Genomic DNA, 17,760 nt, shown 5'->3' with positions numbered 1-17,760 from the left:
TGGTATTCAATAGCAACTTAGTAAATGCTAGTTCAGTGACATACACACACATACAGGCACACACATATACATATGTGTGTACATGCACGCATTCATGTGTGTATGTATAAAAGCCTCGGTTGGCTACATTTCCTTCTTCTCTTTCCTCTTTAGTTCTAAGTAGCATCATCAGGTCCCCAGGACAGCTAGATAGAAAAGGGTAATGTTTTGAAGGGATTTAAATATCAAACAGAGGAGTTTATATTTGATCATAGAAGTAATAGAGAGCTGTTGGAGTTTATTTAGTAAAGGAGAAGAAGATGACACAGTCAGATCTTTGCTTTAGGAAAATCACTTTGGCAGCTGAGAGGAAGATGGATTGCAGTGAGGAGAGACTTGAGGCAGAAAGACCAATTATAAGGCTATTGGATGATATAAGACAATTTCAAAGGACTTATAATGAAAAAAACACTATCCTTTGGATGACTGTAAATATAGAATCTGTATCAGAGTGCTTGCCTTTTCAAGGAGGAGGAAGAGAAAGGATGGAGGGAATTTGGAACTCAAAAAGTTATTTTAAAGAATGTTAAAAATTGTTTTTACATGAAATTGAGAAAACATTCTTAAAAGAAGAAGAAGAGGGGGCAGCTAGGTGGCACAGTGGATAGAGCACCAGCCCTGGATTCAGGAGGACCTGAGTTCAAATCTGGCCTCAGACACTTGACATTTACTAGCTGTGTGACCCTGAGAAGAAGAAGAAGAAGAAGAAGAGGAAAAAGAAGGAAGAAGAAGGAAGGAAGAAGAGGAAGAAGAAGAAGGGAGAAGAAGAAGAAGAGGAGGAAGAAGAGGAAGAAGAAGGAAGGAAGAAGAGGAAGAAGAAGGAAGGAAGGAAGGAAGAAGAAGAAGAAGAAGACTATTGTAATAATCCAGGCAAGAGGTAATGAGGACCTGAATCAGAGTGGTAGTTGTGTGAGTGGAGAGAATGTATTCAGGATATGTTGGGAAGTTGAAACACCACACACACACACACACACACACACACATACATATGCAAGACCTGAAGACAAACGGGACATGAGGGGTCAGTGAAGAGTCAAGAATGACATCTAGGTAGGGAGCACTGGTGGCCGGGAGGATGGTGGTATTCTTGACAGTAATAAGGAAGTTTTGAAGAAATGAAAGTTTCAGTAGAAGGATGAATTCTGTTTTGTACATAGAGTTTGAGATGTCTGTGGGATATTCCAGATATCGAAGAGGCAGTTGGTGAGTTGGTGCTCTGTGAGAGTGAAGCTCAGAACATAGATTTAGGAATGGATACATTAGGAATCAGCAGCATAGAGATGATAGTTAAACCCATGGCTCTCTGATGAGATCATAAAGTGAAAATATTATGGAAAGAAAAGAGGAAAAGACCTAGGACAGAGCTTTGAGGAATGCCCACAGTTTAGTGGGTATGACTTGGATAAAGGTCCAAGCAAAAGAGACTGAGAAGGACCAGTCAGAGAGGCAAGAAGAAAACCAGGACACAGCGGTTGTCCTAGAGAGAACTAGGAAAAAGGTTGATTAATAGTGTCAAGGACCACAGAGAGGTCAAGAATAGATGAGGATTGAGAAAAGACCATTAGATTTGTCAATGAAAAGATCCTTTGGTGACTTTGGAGAGAGTGGTTTCAGTTAAATGAAGACAAAATTGTAGAGGGTTTAGAAGTGAATGAGGGGGGCATCTAGGTGGCACAGTGGATAGAGCACTGGCCCTAGATTCAGGAGCTACCTGAGTTCAAATTCGGCCTCAGACACTTACACTTACTAGCTGTGTGACCCTGGGCACCAATTGCCTCACCAAAAGAAAATAAAAAAGGTGAATGAGGATTAGAAAGTAGAAACACCTAATATGAACAGTTTCTCAAGGATTTCAGCAAGAACTGAAGGAGATATACAAGCTATCTAACTAATGGGGATGGTAAAATCAAGTGAGGTATTTTTAATAGATGGGAGAGACTTGGGCTCTTTTTTGTAGACATCAGAGGAGTCAGAAATAGGAGAATTTGAAGATTTCTTGAGAATCAAAAGGGAGGGATAATAGGGAAGACAATCTGCTGGAGAAGGCAAGAGGGAGTGGATACATGGAGAAAGGTTTGCTTTGGAGATAAGAAGGGTTACTTCTTTTTTTTTTTCTTTCTTTCTTTTTTTTTTTTTAGTGAGGCAATTGGGGTTAAGTGACTTGCCCAAGGTCACACAGCTAGTAAGTGTTAAGTGTCTGAGGCTGGATTTGAACTCAGGTACTCCTGACTCCAGGGCCAGTGCTCTATCCACTGTGCCACCTAGCTGCCCCAGAAGGGTTACTTCTTTAAGCAAGAAGTGAAGGAGACTGTGAGGAAAGATACCTGAGCTATGTGAGAAGAGGAGAAAAATAGGAGCTCTAAGTGAATGACCTCAATCTTTTTTCAGTGACGTTTGAAACAAGGTCCTAAGCAAAGAGCCTGGGCAGAGGGGGAGTTCTAAGTGGTTTGAAGAGGGATGGAAAGGTTTGGGAGAGCCCCTGTAGTGAGTGGAATAGCAACTTATTTGGAGAGGCATGAATAGCAAAATTTGTAGTGGACCCAATCAAAATGGTTCTGTGATTTTTCTTAAGCTCCATTGAGTAGCATGTAACTAGGCAGGAAGGAATGGGAGAAATTTGAGTCTAGGGTTGATCAATTGGTGATTGGCAATGGTGGTTGGGGGTAGGGGGAGGGCAAGAGATTTGAAAGTAGAAGACAGTGTAAAATTAAACTTATTTGTCTGGCACTGGAGCTAGGGAAAGGAGGAAAGTGTATCCAGTCAATGGACAATGACCTGGTGAAGAACTGAAGAGTGGTGGAATTAAAGGTCATAGGTTAGGGTAGGATGGATGTACCCTAGGGGAAGAGACAGCTAGGTGGTACAATGGATAGAGTGCCCAGGCCTGAAGTCAGAAGTTCAAATTTCTTTCTGAGCTCAAATCTGGCCTCAGATACTTACTAGCTGTGTTAACCTTGTTTGCCTCAGTTTTCTCATCTGTAAAATGAGCTGGAGAAGGAAATGGAAAATCACTCCTGTATCTTTGCAGAGGAAACCCCAAATAAGGTCACAAAAAACTGGACATGAGTTAACAACAAAACTGCAGGAGATGGGGGACAGCTAGGTGGCACAGTGGATAAAGCACTGGCCCTGGATTCAGGAGGACCTGAGTTCAAATCCAGCCTCAGACACTTGACACTTACTAGCTGTGTGACCCTGGGCAAGTCACTTAACCCTCATTGTCCCACAAAAAAAATAATAAAAAAAAAACTGTAGGAGATGGATGAACAACAAAACCCTAGGAGAGATCGATTGATAAAAGATAAGGATCAGATAAAAGAAATTTGGAGTTCATAAACATGGCTAATGGTAAGATCAAAAGTATGATCATCTTTGTAGGTGGTCTGGAAGAGCAGGCCATGGGAACTGGGTAGATTTAGAAATTGGGAAGTTAGGGTAGTTGAGGAAACATCAATATGTTTGTTAATGGTCCTAGTATGAGAGCAGGAGTTGGGGTAAAGAGAAATACTGTGATTCAGGTACTGAACTCACAAAGAAGGAAGGAGAATCTTCTGGGGGTTTATAGATAATGATCACAGAGGCTTGTAGGTGGTGTAGAGCACAGGCCCTGGAGTCAGGAGGACCTGAGTTCAAATTTGGCCTCTGACACTTACTACCTCTGTGACATGAGGCAAGTCATTTAACCCTGATTGCCTCAAAAGAAAAAATAGATAATGACCACCAGGATCCTGATTGGGTTGGATTTGGATAGTGTGAATGGTTGAGGGAGAATCTGGCAGTAGGCCCAGATTCCCCTCCACAGGTTAAATCATGATGTATCCTCTCACTCATAGAGATCAGATTGTATCCTTATCTTTTTGATCGCCGCGAGAAGTTCCTTCCTCTCCTCATGCCCTTTGGTATCCCAAGCTAAGCCCCAAGCCATTCTTTGTATGAGTTAAAATGTGCTAATTTAAAGGCCTACTGCATTTAGCATCACTTGCCAGTTACCCTCGCTGGCCAGTCGGCCTCTTTCCTGTAAGCTTCTAAGCCCGCAAAAGCACACACAGAAGACTGCACTCCAAGTTAGGACTCAAGGCCAAGCCAAGGACCACAATGTAGGGCTCCCGTCTTTGAGGCCAGTCCACTTCCCATTCAACCATATTGCCGCAGGCTAAAGGCTTTGGCCTCTAGTAAAAAGAGAATGAAAGTAAATCGGTCCAAGTTCTCACATAGATGCAGGCACATTGTATTTAAGAGTCCAGACTCTGCTGCTGCTGTTTCAGATACAGCAACTATAACATCTGGTTATACTGGGCTTTATGACAAGCATGCTCTGGAAAGTTTTAAGCTCACCAGTTATTTTTCCCTGTTCCTACCTAACCTGCAGCCATAATCCAGGCAAGGTGAAAGCATTTCATTCATACCACAAACTGGTGTTCAAATCTTAACTAAGTATTGATCTCTCTGCCCTATTTCTTAAAAATGCACACGTATACATAAACCCTACAGGGAGCAACCTTTCCCCATGTGTAAAGTGACATGTCTGATTGCTGGATTGAGCAATGGAAATTAATTATTACAGTAATTACTCAGCCACTAAGTATTTGAATTCTAGACTTGACATGGCTATCCTGGGAGCTGCCTTCAGTTTCCTGAGTGCATTAGTATTGACAGGGCCAGGTCACCCAAATGTATTTTTAATAACCTTTCTATATAGTATATTGCCAGTGGAAGCTTAGGGGCATTTATTTTGGTCAGTGCATGATGGCCAGCCTTGTGCACTGAGGAGCAGAGAGCTACGTATTAGCACCCATCGTCCTTGACCAAAAGTCACCCCCACTGACAAGTTAACCTCTCTAGAACCAGGGCAGTTATTGGGCTGTAACCAAAGCAAGTAGCACAGTGTAGTGAGTTCAAATCTTGGTTCTGTTGCTAAGTACCTCTTTGATGAGGAGCAAATCACTTAACCCCTATGAACCCAAATGTCCTCATCTTTGAAATAAGGGGGTTGAACTTAATCATTTCTAAACTCTCTTCCAGCTTTAAAAACCAAGAAAAGCCTTACCATTCTCAGATGGGCCACTGCACCTCTGAGGACAGTTTTCTCATTTGTCTTAAGAGGGGATTTCAGAATTTAGAGTTAAAAGGGATTTATTTCATAGGTCATTAGTCTAACTTCCTCATCTTATGGATGAGGAACTGAGTCCCAGAGAAGGGAAACACGTTATGAAGGGTCACATAGGGAGTAGCAGAACAGGGTTTTGAACTGCATTTCAAATCCAGTGCTCTCTGTGCCAGCGTCATACTACCTGAGACACCATGATCTCCAGGGTTACCCAGGTGCAAACAACAATCCCCCAGTTTCTTTCTTCCTTCCTTCCTTCCTTCCTTCCTTCCTTCCTTCCTTCCTTCCTTGCTTCCTTCCTTTCTTTCTTTCTTTCTTTCTTTCTTTCTTTCTTTCTTTCTTTCTTTCTTTCTTTCTTTCTTTCTTTCTTTCTTTCTTTCTTTCTTTCTTTCTTTCCAGGGCAATGAGGGTTAAGTGACTTGCCCAGGGTCACACAGCTAATAAGTATCAAGTGTCTGAGGCTGGATCTGAACTCAGGTCCTCCTGAATCCAGGGCTGGTGCTTTATCCACTGTGCCACCTGGCTGCCCCAACCCCCCAAAGTCTTCAGCCTGCACTAATACTTCCTGTCTGGATTTTTGTGGGCCATGCCTCTGCCTTTTCTTGCCTTTTTGAGTCTAAGAAAATTCTCCTACTGTGATTCTGGTTCCCAAATGGGTTCTCAGAGGCTCCATGAAACCATTAAATTTGATTCATAGCAGAGGCAGGCTGTTAGAAATGGTACCTCCTAATTAGGAGCACAGCAAGAAGTGCAGAATGGACAGAGGATAAGTCAGGAAGTCTTGAATTCAAATCCTGCCTTAGACACAAAGGCTGTGTGATCCTGGGCAAATCACTTAACTTCTCAAGCCTCAGTTTCCTCATCTGCAAAATGGGGATAATAATAGCACCTATCTCACATGGTAGTTGTGAGGATATAAAGAGGTAACATGTAAAGTGTTTTGCTAATCTTTTTTTTGGGGGGGGGATGGGGCAATGAGAGTTAAGTGACTTGCCCAGGGTCACACAGCTAGTAAGTGTCAAGTGTCTGAGACTGGATTTGAACTCAGGTCCTCCTGAATCCAGGGCCAGTGCTTTATCCACTGCTCCACCTAGCTGCCCATGTTTTGCCAATCTTGTTGTTGCTGTTGTTGTTGTTGAATAGGCCAAGACCTCTGTAGACTCTATGGCCAAAATGCTTACCAGCCTTGTTCCTGCTGGTAGTGAGACAGGCTCCTTTATTACTCTTCCTCTTGCCTCCTGACTCAGCTCCCAGACACTCTAGGACACCCTACCTTCTGTCCATGACCTCTGTGAGTCAGGCTTCCCAAGGTCTCCCAAGACACAGCAATACTCTCTGCCATAAGACTCAAGGGACAACCTTGAACTTTTCAATCACCTGCCTATGTCAGTAGACTTCTCCCTGTGCAGTGATGGGGAATTAACCTACTTCTACTCCCTCTTTATCCCAGTGATACCAAACCCTGACTACTGAAGAAAAAAAAACCTAACCACCTTCATTTCCATCCACCTCAATCCCACTTTCTAGCTTAGAGGGTTACAAGTTTGAACTTGTAATAAATAGACCCCATCCTAGAATCCCTTCATCTTCAGCTCTGTTGGACCTTTCTTTCTTGACCCTGACTCTGCACCCTACTCTTACCTAGGGGTTAACAGTTTCCTTTAATTAATTAATTTTTAAATTAATTTTTATTTTTTTAGTGAGGCAATTGGGGTTAAGTGACTTGCCCAGGGTCACACAGCTAGTAAGTGTTAAGTGTCTGAGGCCAGATTTGAACTCAGGTACTCCTGACTCCAGAGCTGGTGCTCTATCCACTGTGCCATCTAGCTGCCCCTGTTTCCTTTAATTTAGGCAGGGGGAATGGTGGTCCATGGATAAAAATGTCAGACAGTTACCATCACTAAATGGCTGCTTGATAACACTTCCCTCTTTGTTAATATAGAAAGACCCCTTTTCTTCTGTTTTTATTTAATAACATGGCTTCAACCCTAAATTCTTGCCATTGTGTTGACCACAAAAGGCCTAGGTTTGAATTAAGGGAGAAACCAGGATAGCAAGAACCATGACATAGGAACCAAAAAATTCTGAATGGATTGGGATAAACTCACATTTCTAGCAGCAGAAAGAAGGCCCAGCAGAAGTAGTATCAGAGCATCAGGGGCTTAATCTGGTCATATGCTTCAAAGGGCCTAATTAGGGCAAAGGTCATTCCTATTCTATCTTTTTTTTTTTTTTTAGTGAGGCAATTGGGGTTAAGTGACTTGCCCAGGGTCACACAGCTAGTAAGTGTCAAGTGTCTGAGGCCAGATTTGAACTCAGGTACTCCTGACTCCAGGGCCAGTGCTCTATCCACTGCGCCATCTAGCCGCCCCCTATTCTATCTTTTTCCAGAAGATTGACCCCATCGCCACTCCCACTTTCTAATCTTCAATCTCTCCCTATGCATTGCCTCATTTTCTGCTGTATACAAACACACTCATCTCTTCCCCAGTCTTTTGTTTTGTTTTGGGTTTTGTTGTGTTTTTTTTTTCAGGGTAATGAGGGTTAAGTGACTTGCCCAGGATCAAGTGGCAAGTGTCTGAGGCCGCATTTGAACTCAGTTCCTCCTGAATCCAGGGCCAGTGCTTTACCCACTGTGCCACCTAGCTGCCCTTGTTTTTTTGTTTTGTTTTGTTTCTTCCCCAGTCTAAAAAAAAATTTTAAACCACTGTATCCTATCAACTCCCACTAGCAATTGCCCTATTTCTCTTCTCTACTTCTCAACTAATCTTGAAAAAGCCATCTATCTATTCTAGATGGCTCTTCTTTCCTTTCTCACTCTCTTCTAAACCATCTGTTATCTGGCTTCAGTCCTTATCTTTCAACTGCAAATGCTCTTTATAAAGGCAGCTAGGTGGCACAGCAGACAGAGGACTGCCCTGGAGTCAGGAAGACCTGAGTTCAAATTTGACCTCAGACTTTGATACTTATTTAGCTGTGTGACCCTGGGCAGTCACTTAACTCCTATTGCCTCAAACAATGGGGGAGGAGGAGGGAAGGGAGTATTGTCTTGATGTACATCTTGCCACTGGATCTCGATAGCTCTGGAGGAGAGAGTGATGCTGGTGACTTTGCACAGCCCTCCCTTACTTAATTCCAATTCACTGCAAGTCCTAACATCACAAGGATGTCATGGTCCTCTTCCACAGCAAAAGACAATCAATAATAGCTCCTTATGAAGTTAGCAATGATCTCTTAATTGCCAAGTCTAAAGGTCTTTTTGAAAAATAGTTTTATTTTAATTACAGTACACATTAATTTAGTTGCACATTGATGTCATATTTACTCCCACTTCATCTCTTTCTGTTTCTTCAGTTTCTTATGGGATATTTATTTTTGAGGAACCTCCTTTTCTTGCTTAGGACCAATTTATTCCTTTTTAGTAAGTATCTTCAATGCAGCAAAGGGATTTTATGTATGGGCTTTTTCAGCTATAAACCCTATAAGTATATATTACCTACATTTGGGATGCCTTGTTGATCTGGATATGCTCAATGATGAAATAATCCATATCCAGACTGTTAAATTCTGTATTACTTTACATTTTTGAGCATGTTCAGTAAGAACTCAGGCCAATGGTCCTGTGTCTAGTGCCACTGCTCAACCTGGACATGCAACATTGTAACAATGGAAAGGAACACAATTGTTTCTTTAATATGACATCTTTCAAATACTAGGTAGCTTTTCAGATATGTATGTCCTTGGTAGCTTGTGAATTTCCTGGGTGTTTTGAAGGGGGCTCAGGGATTGGAACCCCTTGACTCACATGATTTTGGGGGGTTCTCCAGATCAATCAAGAATATTATCTGAGGGGCAGCTAGGTGGCGCAGTGGATAGAGCACCAGCCCTGGAGTCAGGAGTACCTGAGTTCAAATCCGGCCTCAGACACTTAACACTTACTAGCTGTGTGACCCTGGCCAAGTCACTTAACCCCAATTGCCTCACTTAAAAAAAACCACAAGAATATCATCTGAGGCAGCTCATGAGGAGATTGAATGATCTTTTTCTCAATCATTACCCTGGGCAAGTCACTTATTCCTGTTTGCCTCAGTTTCCTCATGTATAAAATGAGCTAGAGAAGGAAATCACAAACAACTCCAGTAACTTTGCCAAGAATACTCCAAATGGGGTTATGGAGAGTCAAATATGACTGAAAAAAGACTCAACAACAACAACAACACTTCTAGGTCTCTCTGAAGCATTTGACACACTGAATATTTTATCTTTCTGGATAATCTCTCTTCTCTGGTTTTTCATGATATTGAGCTTTCTCTCCATTTTCCTATTATCTGTCTCCTCATTTTCTCTTGCAGAATGTTCATCCATGTCATACCCACCTAACTCTGTGTGTACACCAACTATCTGTCCTGGACCTTTCTGTCTTTTCTTTTTATACACTCATTTGATGAGCTCATCAGTTCCCAAGGGAACCATTGTTGCCTCACTCTGGGAGAAGGAACTAGATTGAGCTAACTATATATGAAGCTATTTACATATCATCTCACCCATTGCACTGTAAGCTCCTTGAGGACAGAACTTTTTTTGTTTGTTTTATATTCTCAGAACTTAGCATAGTTCCTAGCAGACCTTTAATAAATGATTAATAATTGATTGTTCCCATGGAATCCTTACTATAACCAAGTAGTGCCCAAAATCTCCTTTAAAAAGGCTGCACTCACTCAATAAAAATTTATTAAGAGTCTAATATGTATAATGAACCATGATAAGTGAGAAATTTATCACCATTGAATTTTATTACAACAAATATTTAATCAATCAATAAACTGAGTCGAATTAATAAGCATTTATTAAGTGTTTACTATGTGCCAGCATTGGGGTAGTATATACAAGGGAAAAGAAACAGGAACAATCCCTGACCTCAAGGAGCTTACATTCTAATTTCAGTTGTTAGGTTTGTTTTTTTTTAAAGCTATGTCTGGGGGTCAGCTAGGTGGCACAGTGGATAAAGCACTGGCCTTGGATTCAGGAGGACCTGAGTTCAAACTCAGCCTCAGACACTTGATACTTAACTAGCTGTGTGACTCTGGGCAAGTCACTTAACCCTCATTGCCCTGAAGAAAAAAAAAGAAAGAAAAAAAGAAAAAACAAACAAACAAAAAGCTATGTCTGACTCTTTGTGACCCCATTTGGGATTTTCTTGGCAAAGATACTGCAATGGTTTAGCCATTTCCTTCATCACCTCATTTTGCAGATGAAGAAACTGAGGCAAACAGGGTTAAGTGACTTACCCAGGGTCAGACAGTAAGTGTTGGGGGTCAGATTTGAACTCATGAAGATGAGTCTTCCTGACTCCAGACTTGGCACTCTATCCACTGTGCCCTCTACCTGCCCTTACATTCTAATAGGGGAACACAATACATAAGCTAAAAGGAAAGAGGAGAGATGTTTATATAAGGGAATGGGGATAAAGCTGAGAGAATGAAGGACAGGAGGTCTGGGCATTTCTTCCATTAGGAAAGGAATGGCCTGGGCCCTTCCTCAAAATGAAGGTTCCTGAAGGAACTCATTGATGGAAGAAAGGGGCCCCAGGAATGGGAGGAGAAGGCAGTTAAAGCATGGTGGAAAAGTCTGGAAAATGAAACAAGTCTGGTCTTTCTACATATAAATTAAGCAACACACTATGCTAGGCACTGGGGATACAAAGGGACAAACAGTCCCTTTCCTCAAAGAGTTTACCCTCTATAGGGAGAGATATATAATGTGTACCTACTATGTCCAATGGAGAATAAAATGGCAAATTACTCCAGTATCTTTGGCAAGAAAACCCAAAATGGAGTCACAAAGAGTTGGACACAATTGAAAAATGACTAAACAACAAAGCAAAAGCCGTGTACAAGGTTCTGAGGGGGGAATAGAGTGGAATGTGACAGATTCTTTACCTAGAAAGAGACAAATAAAATATGTATACAGAAATAATACACCACAGAATACAAGAGTGTCCTATTGCCATAAAAAAGTACAAACAAAGTGAAATGGGAGTTCAAAGAAGAAGGAAATCAATGAAGGCCAGAGTGGAATTATGGATTTAAAGCTAGGAGAGACCTTGGAGTTTGTCTAGTCTGTAAATCCTCCAACCCCCGCCCCCTTCAGTTTCCAGATGATAAAACTGAGACTCAGAGAGGTTAAATAATTTACCCAAGGCCAGGGAAGGGGCTTTTGGAGCATGCCCACTTCACCCAACATAGTGGCACCTCCCAGGGGGTTCACACCTGGGCATTTAAACCTAGGTCTTCTAACTCCCGATCCAATGCTTTTTTTCTACTGTACTATGTTGTTGTTAAGAGAAGGCTTCTTGGAGGAGGGAAAGTAAGACTTTGCAGAAGGAACAGGGTTCCAACAGGCTGAAGCAAGAGTGGAGAGAGGAATGGTGTGAACATCTCTGCATGGAGTAAGAGAAGGAAGTACTGGGTACGTCCAGGGCATGGGGGAGGGGAAAGCTAGGTTTGAGAACTAGGTGGTGCCATGGATACAGCACCTGATGGGGGTCAAGAAGACCATGGTTTGAATTCAGCTTCTGATACTTGCTAGCTGTGTGATGCTGGGTAAGTCACTTAACCTTTTTGGTCTGTTTCCTCATGCAGTAAAATGGACAATACCTACCTCACAGTGTTGTTTAGATCAATACTGTCAACATCAAATAGAAAACCAGCTCCCTCAAGGGAGCCTCAAGGCTGTGTATTGACTTAGAAGACCACAAATTAACATTATCTATGTTGTCTTATATTGTATTTAGTTTGTTAACTATTTCCCAATTATACTTTAATCTGTACTTGGGAGTTCTGTAGTGGTCTTTCCATCCTAACCAGCTGTGTTTCTCTAGGTTTTGCAGTGTACCAGGAAATTTGGTAGCTACAAGAATTCCCCTCTCCATTATGCTAGATTCAGCCAGAAAAAGCCTAGTTCTTCTCACCTTGGACACTTACTAGCTGTGTGACCCTATGCAAGTCACTTAACTCCCATTGCCTTAAACATCCTGGGCCATCTCTACTTGTCCTGATCTATATCTTGCCACTGGACCCAAATGACTTTGGAGGAGAGAGTGAGGTTGGTGACTTTACACAGCCCTACCTCACTTAAATCCAATTTAGTGCAAGTCATGACATCACCCCAATGTCATGTTCTTCTTTGGGAACAAAGGACAAACAACAAGTTCAGATCTCAAATCTGATACCTACCAACTCTCTCAGACTCAATTTCCTCATCTGTTAAATGAAGATCATAACAGCACCTACCTAACAAGGTTATCTGAGGATCAAATGAGATAACATGGGTAAAGTATTTTTGTAGATCTTAAAGTACTGTATAAACATTAGCTATTATTATTGTATTCTTGAATCCATGTTTTAACTTTGATCCCTGAGTTCAAAACTCACTATTTGGAGAACCTTTATTTTAACCTTTGTAAACCTCAATTTTCCCATTCATAAACATGAATAAGGGACTTGGTCACCATGGGAATTCCCTCCATCAACCAATTTTGCAACCTATCTATGACCAAGTTGCTTGAGATTAAGTCTTCACTTGGGATCACACAGTGTGATACCTATGAATGTGATACTCTTAAAAGTATCATAAAAGTTTTTTTTTATTATTTTCCAGTTACATGTAAAAATAGTTTTCAACATTTGTTTTCATAAGTGTTGTTGTTGTTATTGTTGTTGTTTTGTGGGACAATGAGGGTTAAGTGACTTGCCCAGGGTCACACAGCCAGTAAGTGTCAAGTGTCTGAGGCCGGATTTCAGGTCCTCCTGAATCCAGGGCTGGTACTTTATCCACTATGCCACCTAGCTGCCCTTCATAAGATTTTTAGTTCCAAATTTTTCTCCCTCTCTTCCTTCCCTCCCCTCTCCCCAAGACAGAAAGCAATCTGATATAGGTTCTATATGTACAATCATATTAAACATATTTCTGCATTAGTCATGTTGTGAAAGAAGAATCAAAAACACAAGGGAAAAACCTCAGAAAAGAAAAAAAGCAACAACCAAAAAGTGGAAACAGTATGTATGGTTCAATCTACCAGATATTTCTAACTCCAACAGTCTGTCTACTAAAGCACATCTCAGTCATAAAATGGGTTTAATACTCACATAAGATGCTTTGTAATTCTTCAAGTTCTATGAAAATGAATTGTTTTTTTCATATTGTTGGTTTTATATCTTCTATCTCTAGACCCAGGGCTCCTAAGCTTGGGTCCATGAAGAGATTTCAGAGGGTCCGTGAACTCAGAAGGGGAAAAAAAATATCACATCTTTGTTTTAACTAACCTTTGGCTTCCTTTATAATTCCAGATATTTTATGCCCTTAGAGACATTATTCTGAAAATGGGTCCAGAAGCGTCACTAGACTCTCAAAGGGTTTCATCACACACACACAGACTCTAAGAACCCCCAGCTCTAGAGGTGAATCTGGTGATTTGTTGTACATCTAAGGAAAATAGTTCAAGGGTAGAATGGACTGCCTGGGAACTGATAGGTTCCCCCATCACTGCAAGGCTTTGACTGGAAGTTGGATGAACAGTTAATCAAAGGGTCAATAAACATTAAGTACCTACTATGTGCCAGGCACTGTGCTAAGCACTGGGGATGCCAAAAAAAAGGGCAAAAAACCCCAGTCCTTGCCTTCAAAGAACTTACTGTCTAATGGAATCAGATTCTCAGAACTTCGTAGTAGAGATTCCTATTCAGGTACAGGTCAGACTAGATGAATTCTGAGTTCCCTTCCAACTCAGAGATTGTGGAATTCTGTCTCTATGAGTGCCAAGTTGAGGAATTTTCACGTCCCTCCCAGTGTTACAAAGCTGCCAGCCTGTGGCTCCATATGATTCCCTTTAAGCGAAGTCCTTTTTGCATCCTCTCTTCTATGTCGGATCCTTCACACACAGTTACCCCAGGAGGTATCACCTCTATTCTTCCCCAGGGCAAGATGGGAAAGAGATTTCCCTTTAGCGGACATATTCAGGTTAAAATCAGAGATTTCAAAAGACAACCGGGCAGCATGGTGCTTTTCTCGAAGGACAATAAGTGGTCTCCTTTCATATTTCTTTCTCCCACTTGTTACTGTGCTCTTTACCATTATTGATTTACGTTTTTCAGTCAAGAACTCACCCAGCAGTCATGCTCAGCAGATAACCACTTGGTGTATACAAAATAGCCTTCTATGAAATGAAGAATTTCAGAACCATTGGTCCTTTATGGGGCAGCTAATAGCAAGTGAGCTCCCAATGGGACAAGGCCATTTAAACAAGGCTTTCCACACTATTTCATAAGTCATTCAGTTAATACTAGACATCTTTGTATCCCTGGGGTCACAAGGTAATTCTCCCTGACACAGAGTGTTGTTATCCTGTTGCTGCTTTTAAATTGTCAAGCTAATGTGGGGGATATCTGGCAGACAATGTTAACAACAGTACCCAGTTGTTCAAAAGATGGCTTTTATTGCATAAGAGCAGGGCATCAAATAATAAGGTTTTGAATTCTTTCCACTTTCTCAAAACAGAAAGGGCTTTCAAACAAATGCAGACCTTAGTGTTACTGGAGACGTATGCAAACATACATCCCACCCTACCCCCAATACCATTTGGGACACCAGATAATTGCTCCAGGTTTGAGACACTACATGAGTCAGCATTGACTCAAACCATGAATCAGGAGACCCGATTTTTGTGTTTTGTTTTTACTGGTATAAGCTTGATGGGGAAAAGGATAAGACATTACATTCTAGGCACAGAGAATCATGTAAATAAAGGCATGGATAGAGCCAAGAAAACTCAATCCATGTTTGAGGAGTCAGTAGTCTAGTTTGAGGACAACTAAGTTGCCCAGTAGAGAAAGCACTGGGCTTGGAATCAGAAAGACTCATCTTCCTGAGTTAAAATCTGACCTCGGGGGTGGGGGAGGGGGAAAGAAAGAAAGAAAGAAAGAAAGAAAGAAAGAAAGAAAGAAAGAAAGAAAGAAAGAAAGAAAGAAAGAAAGAAAGAAAGAAGAAAGAAGAAGGAAGGAAGGAAGGAAGGAAGGAAGGAAGGAAGGAAGGAAGGAAGGAAGGAAGAAAGAAAGAAAGAAAGAAAGAAAGAAAGAAAGAAAGAAAGAAAGAAAGAAAGAAAGAAAGCTCCTTGATCTCTGAAAGTGTCTATTTAGGGGCAGCTAGGTGGCGCAGTGGATAAGGCACCAGCCTTGGATTCAGGAGGACCTGAGTTCAAACCCAGCCTCAGACATTTACTAGCTGTGTGACCCTGGGCAAGTCACTTAACCCCCATTGCCCTGAAAAAATAAATAAATAAAATAAAATCTGACCTCAGACAGTAGCCCTGTGACTATGGACAAGTCACTGAACCCTGTCCACCTCAGTTTCCTCATCTGTAAAATGAGCTGAAGGAGGAAATGGCAAATCACTCCAGTATCTTGGTCAAGAAAACCCCAAATTGGGCAAAACTGAAGCTACTTAACAAGTCTAGTTTGACTGCAGTATAGCTCAAACTTTCTCCACCAAGCTATAGAAAACTCTTCACCCAGGAAGCTCCCTCCATCTCTGGACTACTTCTCACACTGAAAGTACTCTCTGCCCCTGTGACTTCAACTTCTGATTATCTGGATCCTCCTAAAAAAACCTCCATTTGAAGGAAGATGCCCAGTTCAAAGATGCCTTCATGCCTCTCCAGGCAGCACTTCTGATTCATCTCTCCGAAACACTTGTTTTACTATGCCCTTGTGCTGGGTACCTTCCCTCTCTACCTCTTTTAGCTCCCTTCTATATTGTCTTTCGCTATTAAAATGTACCTCCTGGGGGGCAGCTAGATGGCGCAGAAGTTAAAGCCCTGGATTCAGAAGTACCTGAGTTCAAATCCGGCCTCAGACACTTGATACTTACTAGCTGTGTGACCCTGGGCAAGTCACTAAACCCTCATTGACCCACAAAAAAAAAAATTAAAATTAAAAAAATGTACCTCCTGAGCTCTTTCCTCTTCTTTAGGGGATAGCAAAGGTGGCAAAGGTCAGAGGATCCTGATCATTAGGGGGTTCCTGTTAGAAATCAGTTCCACTATTATCATTCTCACTTTATGTATTAGGAAACTGAGAATTATAGAAGGCAATGAACTTGCCCAAAGTTCTGAGCCTAGAAATTTCAGGACTCAAAGTCAGATCTTTTGACCCTAAATTTAGTCCTTCCTGTTTCATCCCAGCATCTTCTCAGGACTCCAGGGGTCTCCACCTTTATTGGGTGGAGGATTCTAGAGGTGATTCTTTTTCTCCCTTATCAGAGTGGTGCATTTCTAACCCATGCTGGAATATTTTCAAAGCAGCTAACATTCTCATCTTCCTAGGTTGCTACCATCTTCCCATAATCTCCACTCTCTCTTCTACTTCACTCTAAAATGATGTATCCATATGTACATACACACATACATATATCTACATATATGCATATTCTTAAAGCACAGATCTGATCATGTCATTCCCACCATGCCCTTCCTGCATTCAATAAACTCTAGCGGCTTCCTATTACTTCTAGGACCACATAGAAAATCCTCTGCTTGGCTTTTAAATCCCTTCACAAGCTGGCCCCTTCTTACCTTTATTGTCTACATACACCTTACTTTCCTCTACTTACCCTGTGATTCATCATTCATTATAATTTCATGACCTTTGCTGCTCAAAGAAGAAGGAGCTTGAGGATAGGAGCTGAGAGATATGTTCTGGTCCCTGCTGTGTCAACAACCTAGTTCAATGACCTTGGTCAAATCCAAATACTCCATATCTCAGTTTTCTTATCAGTAAAATGGGGGTAATAGAAAGCAATTAAGTGTTGGAAGTTAATCTCTAAAGTGTACCCACAAAAAATTGGAACACTAATTCGCTGTTGGTGGAGCTGTGAACTGATCCAACCATTCTGGAGAACACTTTGGAACCATGTCCAAAAAGCTATAAAACTGTGCATACCCTTTGACCCAGTAATACCATTCCTAGGTCTATATCCCAAAGACATCATGGAAAAGGGAAAAGGATCCATATGTACAAAAAAATATTTATAGTTGTGCTTTTTGTGGTGGCAAAGAACTAGAAACTGAGGGGATGCCTATCAATTAGGGAATGTCTAAACAAGATGTGGTATCTGAATGTAATAGAATACTATTGTGCTGTAAGAAATGATAAGCAGGCAGATTTCAGAAAAACCTAGAAAGACTTACATGAGTTGATACTTAGTGAAATGAGCAGAACCTGGGCAGCTAGGTGTCGCAGGGGATAAAGCACCAGCCCTGGATTCAGGAGTACCTAAATTCAAATCTGGCCTCAGACACTTGACACTTACTAGCTGTGTGACCCTGGGCAAGTCACTTAACCCCCATTGCCCCGCAAAAAAAAAAAGGAAAGAAAGAAAGAAAGAAAGAAAGAAAGAAAGAAAGAAAGAAAGAAAGAAAGAAAGAAAGAAAGAAAGAAAGAAAGAAAGAAAGAAATGAGCAGAACCAAGAGAACATCATACACAGTATCAACAACATTGTGTGATGATCAACTGTAATAGATTTAGCTCTTCTCAGCAATATAATGATCCAAGATAATGCC

The sequence above is a fragment of the Dromiciops gliroides genome, chromosome 2 (genome assembly GCF_019393635.1).
Source record: "Dromiciops gliroides isolate mDroGli1 chromosome 2, mDroGli1.pri, whole genome shotgun sequence".
Classification (NCBI taxonomy): domain Eukaryota; kingdom Metazoa; phylum Chordata; class Mammalia; order Microbiotheria; family Microbiotheriidae; genus Dromiciops; species Dromiciops gliroides.
The sequence above is the reverse complement of the archived record's forward strand: the minus strand, read 5'-3'. Positions refer to the sequence as shown.